We start from the raw sequence: 8,845 nt of genomic DNA, 5'->3' as shown, positions 1-8,845 counted from the left end.
GCAGTGAGCTGAGATCATGCCATTGCACTCCAGCCTGGGCAACAAGACCGAGACTCCATCCTCCCAAAAAAAGAAAAAAGAAAAGACAAAGAAAAATGGTTATGACATGACCTTCCCAGAGGCAGGTCAGCAAGATAATCCAGTTTTCAGTTTGTCCCAATTCCCAGTTTTCTGGGAACTCTGACCTCCCTAAAGACTTTCTGTTTCTGTTTGAAGCTGTAGGCTGTCCATGGACCTTCCTTCTGGCCCTCAGCCACCACCCAGAGGATGCAACTCCAGAATGAACACACTAGGAGTCAGGAAACTTGGTTTCTAGCCCTGCTTTTGCCACTTTCCCTCTCTGTGCCCCAGGCTCCTCATTTGTAAATTGGTTGTGTTGGTATGATTGTTTTCCAGGCTTCCTTTCAGGTTCAAAGCTTTGTTTGTTTGTTTGTTTGTTTTTGAGACAGGGTCTCACTCTGTAACCTAGGCTGGAATGCAGTGGCACAATCACAGCTCACTGCAGCCTTCTGAGCTAAAGCGATCCTCCCACCTCAGCCTCCCAAGTAACTGGGACTACAGGCGTGCACCACCACACCTGGCTAATTTTTTTTTCACTTTTGTAGAGATGGAGTCTCCCTCTGTTGCCCTGGCTGGTCTTGAACTCCTGGGCTCAAGTGATCCTCCCTCTTTGGCCTCCCAGAATGCTGGAATTATAGGCGTGAGCCACTGCTCCTGGTCTCAAGACTTCTTTAATCCCGTCTTCTTGCAACTGGCCTTCCAGGTCCTCTCTCAAATGTTCATTTACCCCTTGACTTGCGGTGTCTTTGTGATCTTGGAGACCCTCCTCTGTTCTATCTATCTGCCTGTCTTACCTCCTTCCTCCTCTGTCAAGGGTGTCACTGCAGTGTCCAGCTCCAGCTCCTGGCTGGGACAGGAAAGAGCTCTATTGACAGGTAAAGGCCTCTGAACCTTAGGGGGTGAGCTTGTGAAAGGAGTGAGAGTTCCCACTTCCCTGGGTTGTGATAAAGAACAACAGACTGCCTTGTGGAAGTCACCAGCCTGGGGTCTGAGCACCAGGCACCCAGCTTACCTCTACACCTTCCCTTTCTCTCAGCCTTATTGAGTTCTAGGGATTCAAAGTCCCCCCTACTTTCAATTGCATTTATTTTAATGCTGAATTTACTCCTGTGCCATAAGTTTTTGTTTCTTCAGTTTCTTCTGGGATATCTTTTTCTTCTGAGCCACCTCCTCTTCTGGTTTAGGAACAATCTGTTCCTTTTCAGTAAGGACCATCTTGATGTGGCAGGGAGAGCTAATGTATGGGTTAATCTGACCACGAGCTCTGTAGGTCCGGCAGAGCATCTTAGGTGCTTGTTCACTTGGATATCTTCAATGACCAGAGAATCTACATGGAAACCCTTAAGTTCAGCATTATTCCCTGCAATTTTAAGCATGTGCAGCAAAAATTCAGCACTCTTTTTGGGCCACTGACCTTGTGTCCAGCCCCACTGCTTGGCCTGGGCGCACCTGCCAACCCCACCATTGTAACATCGGAATGATACTCCGTGGCTTTTCATATATACATACCCGTGATGGCCTGGGCAGTTTCACGAGTGTTCTTAAAGTGAACACGAAGATCGGAACCTCTTGATTTGCATGATTTTGTGGGGTTCTCTGGGTCAAGTGAATAGCGAACCATTTTCACAGATTACCTCAGGCTGCTTAAGGAAAGAGGAAGAGCGGTGGCTGCTGGGAGATCTCATGAGAACTTCGAATTGAAAGTTTTACATACATCGCCCCTTGAGTTCTCACAATGAGTTTGGAATTTGTTCTCCTTAGATAAGGAACTGAAGGCTCAGAGGAGCTACACAACTTGCCCAAGATCACAGAGGGAGATCCAAGAAATTCACAACCAAGCCACGAAAAGAAATAGTTACTCAGTATCCTATGCACCCAGCACTGACTTTTATTATTACTATTTTGTTGTTGTTGTTGAGACATAGTCTCGCTCTGTTACCCAGGCTGGAGTGCAATGGGGTGATCTCGGCTCACTGCAATCTCCACCTCTCGAGTTCAAGCAATTATCCTGCCTCAGCCTCTCAGATAGCTGGGATTACAGGTGTACATCACCACGCCTGGCTAATTTTTGTAATTTTAGTAGAGATGGGATTTCACCATGTTGGCCAGGCTAGTCTCGAACTCCTGACCTCAGGTGATCTGCCTGCCTTGGCCTCCCAAAGTACTGGGATTACAGGTGTGAGCCACCGTGCCCAGCCCCAGCACTTTTAAAAATGCTCAGTGGCTCACACCTGTAATCCCAGCACTTTGGGAGGATGAGGGGGAAGGATCACTTGATCACAGGAGTTTGAGACAAGCCTGGGCAACATGATGAAACACTGTTTCTACAAAAAATACAAAAATTTACTGGGCGTGGTGGCATGCACCTGTGGTCCCGGCTACATGGAAGGCTAAAGCAAGAGGATCGCCTGAGACTAGAAGTTTGAGGCTGCAGTGAGCTGTGATTGTACCACTGCACTCAGTCTGGGTGACAGAGCAAGACTGTCTCAAAAAATGAAATAATAAAATAAAATAATATATATAAATATACATCGTGATCCCCACTGCTAGACCCCACACAGGCCCTAAGGAACTGACAGAGCAGAGTAAAACACAGTCTGGCCAAAGGGAGCCTGTCCAGCGGGTGCTGCTACACAGATGGGGAGGCGAGGGCAATGGGGTGGGTTGTGCTCAGCAGCCTGGGACAGGAAGAGAGAAAGAGGTGGCATTTACTGCTTCCTGGGGAACAGCAGGAGTTCCCAGACACCCTCATTCACTGAGAACATCCTGATATTTCACCTGGCGGCAAATTGTTGCTGGTGGCGGGACAAGGCAGAGGAGGGCCTTCCAGGCTCCCTCAAAGACATGGAGTCAAGAAGCTGAGGCATATCATATATCTTTCCTGTTCTCCCAGGGGACGCACTCTCCTCCCCCTCCAGCCTGGACAGCATTGCATTCATTTTTCTCTTTTGCTTTTTTTTGTGTGTGACTTTTCGTTGCGCAGGCTGGAGTGCAGTGGTGCGATCTCGGCTCACTGCAACCTCCACCTCCCAGTTTAAGCAACTCTCATGCCTCAGCCTCCTGAGTAGCTAGGATTACAGGTGCGTGCCACCACACCTGGCTAATTTTCTTGTATTTTTTTAGTAGAGATGGGGTTTCACCATGTTGGACAGGCTGGTCTGGAACTCCTGATCTCAAGTGATCTGCCTGCCTTGGCCTCCCAAAGTGCTGGGATTACAGACGTGAGCCACTGCGCCCTGCCTCATTTTTATCTTTTGGCATTTAGCTTCTCTGTTAATATTGCAGTCCTGTCATTCATATGTTCATTTGCAGAATGTACATTTCTTTTCTTTTCTTTTGAGACAGAGCCTCACTCCTTACTCTAGTCTCCTACACTGGAGTGCAGTGGCATGATCACAGCTCACTGCAGCCTTGACCTCCCAAACTCAAGCAGTCTTCCTCCCTTAGGTTCCCAAGTAGCTGCGACTACAGGCGCACACCACCATCCCAAGGTAATTTTTAAAATTTTTTATACAGACAAAGTTTCACCATGTTGCTCACGCTGGTTTCAAACTCCTGAGCTCGAGCAATCCTGTTGAGATTACAGGCATGAGCCACCGCCCCTGGCATACATTTCTTGAATGCTAACTGTGCACATGACACTGTACGCTAGTTGTGGGAGGTACACAGATATGAATGAGGCATCCTAACCCCCGATGGCCACTAAGAGGGAGTTACATACATAAATAATCATAATACAAGGAAGAAGATGTTAAGTGGTCCAACTAAGGTTAAGATAAAGCATTATAAAAGTTCAGAGATGAGAAAAATAATGTCCAAAGGGCAGTCGGAAAAGATTTCATGGAGGAGGCGGCAACATTTGTGTTCACTATAGAAGGAGAAAGGACAATTTTTAAATTTTAAGGAATAGCTGGGTGCAGTAGCTCATGCCTGTAATCCCAGCACTTTGGGAGGCCAAGGTGGGTAGATCACCTGAGGTCAGGAGTTCGAGACCAGCCTGGCCAACATGGTGAAGCCCCATCTTTACTAAAAATACAAAAATTAGCTGGATTTGGTGGTGCATGCTTGTAATCCCAGCTACTTGGGAGGCTGAGGCATAAGAATCACTTGAACCTGGGAGACAGACGTTGCAGTGAGCTGAGATAGCACCACTATACTCTAACCTGGGCAACAGAATGAGACTGTGTTCCAAAAAAAAAAAAAAGGTTAAGGGACAAGCTGAGATGTGCTTTCTGGTTAGAGGGCACAGTGTGAACCAAAGTAAGTTCTGCAAACGTTTGGATTATGTGACCCTTTAAACCTGTGAGGCCATGTTGGTATAGCTGGCTCACTACTACCTCCCCAGCAACTGGCCTGGCACACAGAAGGCACTCAGTAAAAATTTGTTGCCTCTTTTTTTTTTTTTTTGAGACGGAGTTTTGCTCTTGTTGCCCAAGCTGGGGTGCAATGGCATGATCTCAGCTCACTGCAACCTCTGTCTCCTGGGTTCAAGCGATTCTGCTGCCTCAGCCTCCTGAGTAGCTGGGATTACAGGAACCCGCCACCATGCCTGGCTGTTTTTTTGTATTTTTAGTAGAAACGGGGTTTCTCCATGTTAACCAGCTGGTCTTGAACTCCTGACCTCAGGTAATCTGCCCACCTCGGCCTCCCAAAGTGCTGGGATTACAGGTGTGAACCACCGCGCCCGGCCAAAAATTTGTTGCTTTGATCAGTGGTTCAGTTTGGCTGGAGTGTAGGGAACTTGGAGAGGAACAATAGGCAGAAGGAAAATCTTTTTTTTTTTTTTTTTTTTTTTTTTTGAGACGGAGTCTCGCTCTGTCACCCAGGCTGGAGTGCAGTGGCCAGATCTCAGCTCACTGCAAGCTCTGCCTCCCGGGTTCACGCCATTCTCCTGCCTCAGCCTCCTGAGTAGCTGGGACTACAGGTGCCCGCCACCTCGCCCGGCTAGTTTTTTGTATTTTTTAGTAGAGACGGGGTTTCGCTGTATTAGCCAGGATGGTCTCGATCTCCGGAGCTCGTGATCCACCCATCTCGGCCTCCCAAAGTGCTGGGATTACAGGCTTGAGCCACTGCGCCCGGCCGGAAAATCTTAGTTATTCATTGCTGCACAACAAATTACCTCAAATCTTCGCACTTACTACAACAATAAACATTGATTATCTCTCAGAGTTTCTGCAGATCAGGAATTTGGGAATGGCTTGACTGGGGAGTTCTGGCTTGAAATCTCAAGAATTGCAGTCGCATTTGGATAGGGCTGCATTGTCTGAGGGCTTGGCTAAGGCCAGGGGATTCCCTTCCAAGGTGGCTTACTCACAGGGCTGGCAAGTTGGTGCTGGCTTTGGCAGGAGATCTCACTTCTTCACCATGTGGGCTCCTCCACAGGGCTGCTTCAGGGTCCTGATGGTATGGACATTGACTTCCTCTAGAGTGAGTGGTGGGCATGGAGGCATGCACCTGCGGTCCCAGCTACATGGGAGGCTGAAGCATGTAGTAAGTGATCCAAGAGACAGGACGTAGGAGGAATCTGTAACCTCTTCACAGCGAAGCCTTGGAAGTCACTTCTGTAGCATCACTTCTGCTACATTCTGTGCACTAGAAGCAAGTCATTTAAGTCTGACCCACTTTCAAGGGAAAGGGAATCAGCCTCCACCTTGGAAAGGGGAAATGGCAAAGAATTTGCAGGCATATTTTAAGTAACCACAGACCATGAGGGCAGGAAAGTTCGTCTGCTCAGAACTCAGGGGTTCTTCAGCTGAGTGGGACTCCAAGGGATCCAGCTTTCTGTGGGGATCCAGCGGACCTGCCCTGGTGCCATCTATCCAAGGAACTGTGGGCTTCTGGCAGCAAAACCAAGAACCAAGGCAAGACCCAGTGCTGCCTGCTGTTGAGAAATCTGAAGTGGCTCAGACCAGAGCAGAGGGTGTTCACCATCTGGCAAGCATATAGCAAGAGGACATGAGCCCTTTTGCCCCAGGAGAGTCAGGAAAGGCCTCCTGGGGGTGGCATCTGAGCTGTATTCTTTCAAAGCTTTTATTAGGCCTAAAGTGTGGGGCTGGGTGTATACACAGAAGGTTAAACGCACCTGGTATGGTGGCTCAGCAGGCATCGGAAGCCACACAGGAGAGCTGAGGCCTGAGGAGACCCCCACCAACCATAGCAGCAGACACCGTCTCTGCCCTGCAGCTGGTGAGACCTTTCTAATGCCACTTGGTGTTGGCATACAGCTTTTCAGATGGGTGTGGACTGTCCCACAAGAACTCTGTGAGCTCTGTGGGGCAGGCTAAAGTGCCCTGGAGATTGTATGTGTAAACTGTTTGCTCATTTTCCCAATCAAAGGTCCTTGAACATTGTTGGGGTCTTCTCCCCCTTTCTGCTCCTACTTCTCTGAATGTGCTTATCCTATATGGGCCTGTTTACCTCTCTGCTTCTTCTTCTTCTTCTTCTTCTTTTTTTTTTTTTTTTTTTGAGATGGAGTTTCGCTGCCCAGGCTGGAGTGCAGTGGTGCAATTCGACTCCTGGGTTCAAGCAATTCTCCTGCCTCAACCTCCCGAGTAGCTGGGATTACAGGTGTGTGCCACCATGCCCAGATGATTTTTTGTATTTTAGTAAAAATAGGATTTCTCCATGTTGGTCAGGTTGGTCTCAAACTCCCGACCTCAGGTGATCCGCTCGCCTTGGCCTCCCAAAGTGCTGGGATTACAGGTGTGAGCCACTGTGCCTTTTTTTTTTTTTTTTTTTAATGGAGTTTCACTCTTGTTTCCCAGGTGGGAGTGCAATGGTGTGATCTCGGCTCACTGCAACCTCCATGTCCTGGGTTCAAGTGATTCTTCTGCCTCAGCCTCCCAAGTAGCTGCGATTATAGGTGTTCGCCACCATGCACCTGGCCATTGAACTTTCTTTATCTAGGTACTACACATCACCCCAGAACCAAAGAACAGCAATGATGTCAGTGGGAAATCCCACAATTGCCAGTTAGTGCAATTGGCACTAATGTCTAGGGTGTAAGCACCTAGAGAGGTCAGTGGTTAAAATTAATGTATATGTAGTTAAGGCTGGACGAGGTGGCTCACACCTGTAATCCTAGCACTTTGGGGGGCTGAGGTGGGAGGATCACCTGAGGTCAGGAGTTTGAGACCAGCCTGGCCAACATGGTGAAACCCTGTCTCTATAAAAATACAAAAGTTAGCCAGGCTTGGTGGTGCATGCCTGTAATCCCAGCTATTTGGGAGGCTGAGGCAGGAAAACTGCTTAAACCTGGGAGGCAGAGGTTGCAGTGAGCCGAGATCGCACCACTGGACTCCAGCCTGGGTGATAGAGTGAGACGCCGTCTCAAAAAAAAAAAAAAAAAAAATTAATATATATGTAGTTAAAATTGAGTTGTATGCATATTGCCTTTTACTGTATATAAATTATTCCTTTATAAAAAAGCAAAACAAATAATATTAGTAACCCTGTACCTGATGCTCACCATAAGAGAGACACACATGTGTGCTAAGTAATGAATCAAATCGCATTACCCAACAGACCTCATCCTGTGTAAGTCTCAGTAGTGGGTAGGGTTTCAAAGAAGTAAAGAATGGCACTTTTTGAAGTGCCAGCTTATCTTTCTGGAGTCCCTCAGTGTCAGAGTTTAAATGCAAGCATTAAGCCCTTTCAATACTTTTCGTTCACTTCTCTAAAATTTTGGTAGGCTGGGTGTGGTGGCTCACACCTGTAATCCCAGTGCTATGGGAGGCACAGATGGGAAGATCACTGAAGGCCAGGCGTCAGAGACCAGCCTGGGCAAAAAAGCGAGGTCCCATCTTTAAGGAAACAAAAATTTTTTTTTTTAATTAGCCAGGACCGGTGGCATGCACATGTAGCCCCAGCTACTGGGGAGGCTGAGGCAAGAGGATCACTTGAGCCCAGGAGTTTGAGGTTATAGGGAACCGTGATTGTAACACTGCACTCCAGACTGGGTGATAGAGCAAGACCCTGTCTCAAAAAAAAAAAAAAAAAAAAAAGATAAGTAGTCCTGGCATGGTGGCTCACCCCTGTAATCCCAGCACTTTGGGGGACCGAGGCAGGCCAATTGCGTGAATCCAGGAGTTCAGGACCAGCCTGGGCAACATAGCAAGACCCCTTGGCTGGGCATGGTGGCTCACGCCTATAATCCCAATACTTTGGGAGACGGAGGTGGGTGGATCACCTGAGCTCAAGAGTTCAAAACCAGCCTGGCCAATATGTGAAACCCCATCTCTACTAAAAATACAAAAATTAGCCAGACTTAGTGGTAAGCACCTGTAATCCCAGCTGCTTGGGAGGCTGAGGCAGGAGAATTGCTTGAACCTGGGAGGTGGAGGTTGCAGTGAGCCAAGATTGCACCATTGCACTCCAGCCTGGGCAACAAGAGTGAAACTCCATCTCAAAAAAACAAACAAACAAACAAACAAACAAAAAATCATAGCAGGACCTCATCTCAAAAAAAAAAAAAAAAAGAGAGAGAGAGAGAGAGAAAGAGAGAGAGAGAGAGGGCTATGGTCTTTGGTTAGCACCCTTTCTTGGCCTGGAACATCCAGCACAAGGGGCAAGTGGGTCAGAAGAGATGAACTCAGGGCTGGGTGCAGTGGCTCATGCCTGTAATCCCACCACTTTAGGAGGCTGAGGCAGGCGGATCACCCAAGGCCAGGAGTTTGAGACCAGCCTGACCAATGTAGTGAAACCTAGTGTCTACTGAAAATAAAAAACTTACCTGGGCTTGGTGGCGCATGCCTGTAATCCCAGCTACTTGGGAGGCTGAGGCAGG

At 48.0% G+C, this 8,845-nt stretch overlaps 1 pseudogene; it reads right to left on the bottom strand.

Annotated features, from left to right (window-relative positions):
- Window positions 1-1,161: 1,161 nt before the first annotated feature.
- On the bottom strand, window positions 1,162-1,695 carry LOC116418669 (annotated as a pseudogene).
- Window positions 1,696-8,845: the final 7,150 nt, after the last annotated feature.

This window comes from Piliocolobus tephrosceles, chromosome 2 (genome assembly GCF_002776525.5).
Source record: "Piliocolobus tephrosceles isolate RC106 chromosome 2, ASM277652v3, whole genome shotgun sequence".
Taxonomy (NCBI): Eukaryota; Metazoa; Chordata; class Mammalia; order Primates; family Cercopithecidae; genus Piliocolobus; species Piliocolobus tephrosceles.
Note: the sequence above shows the minus strand (reverse complement) of the source record. Positions and strands in the feature narration are given on the sequence as shown.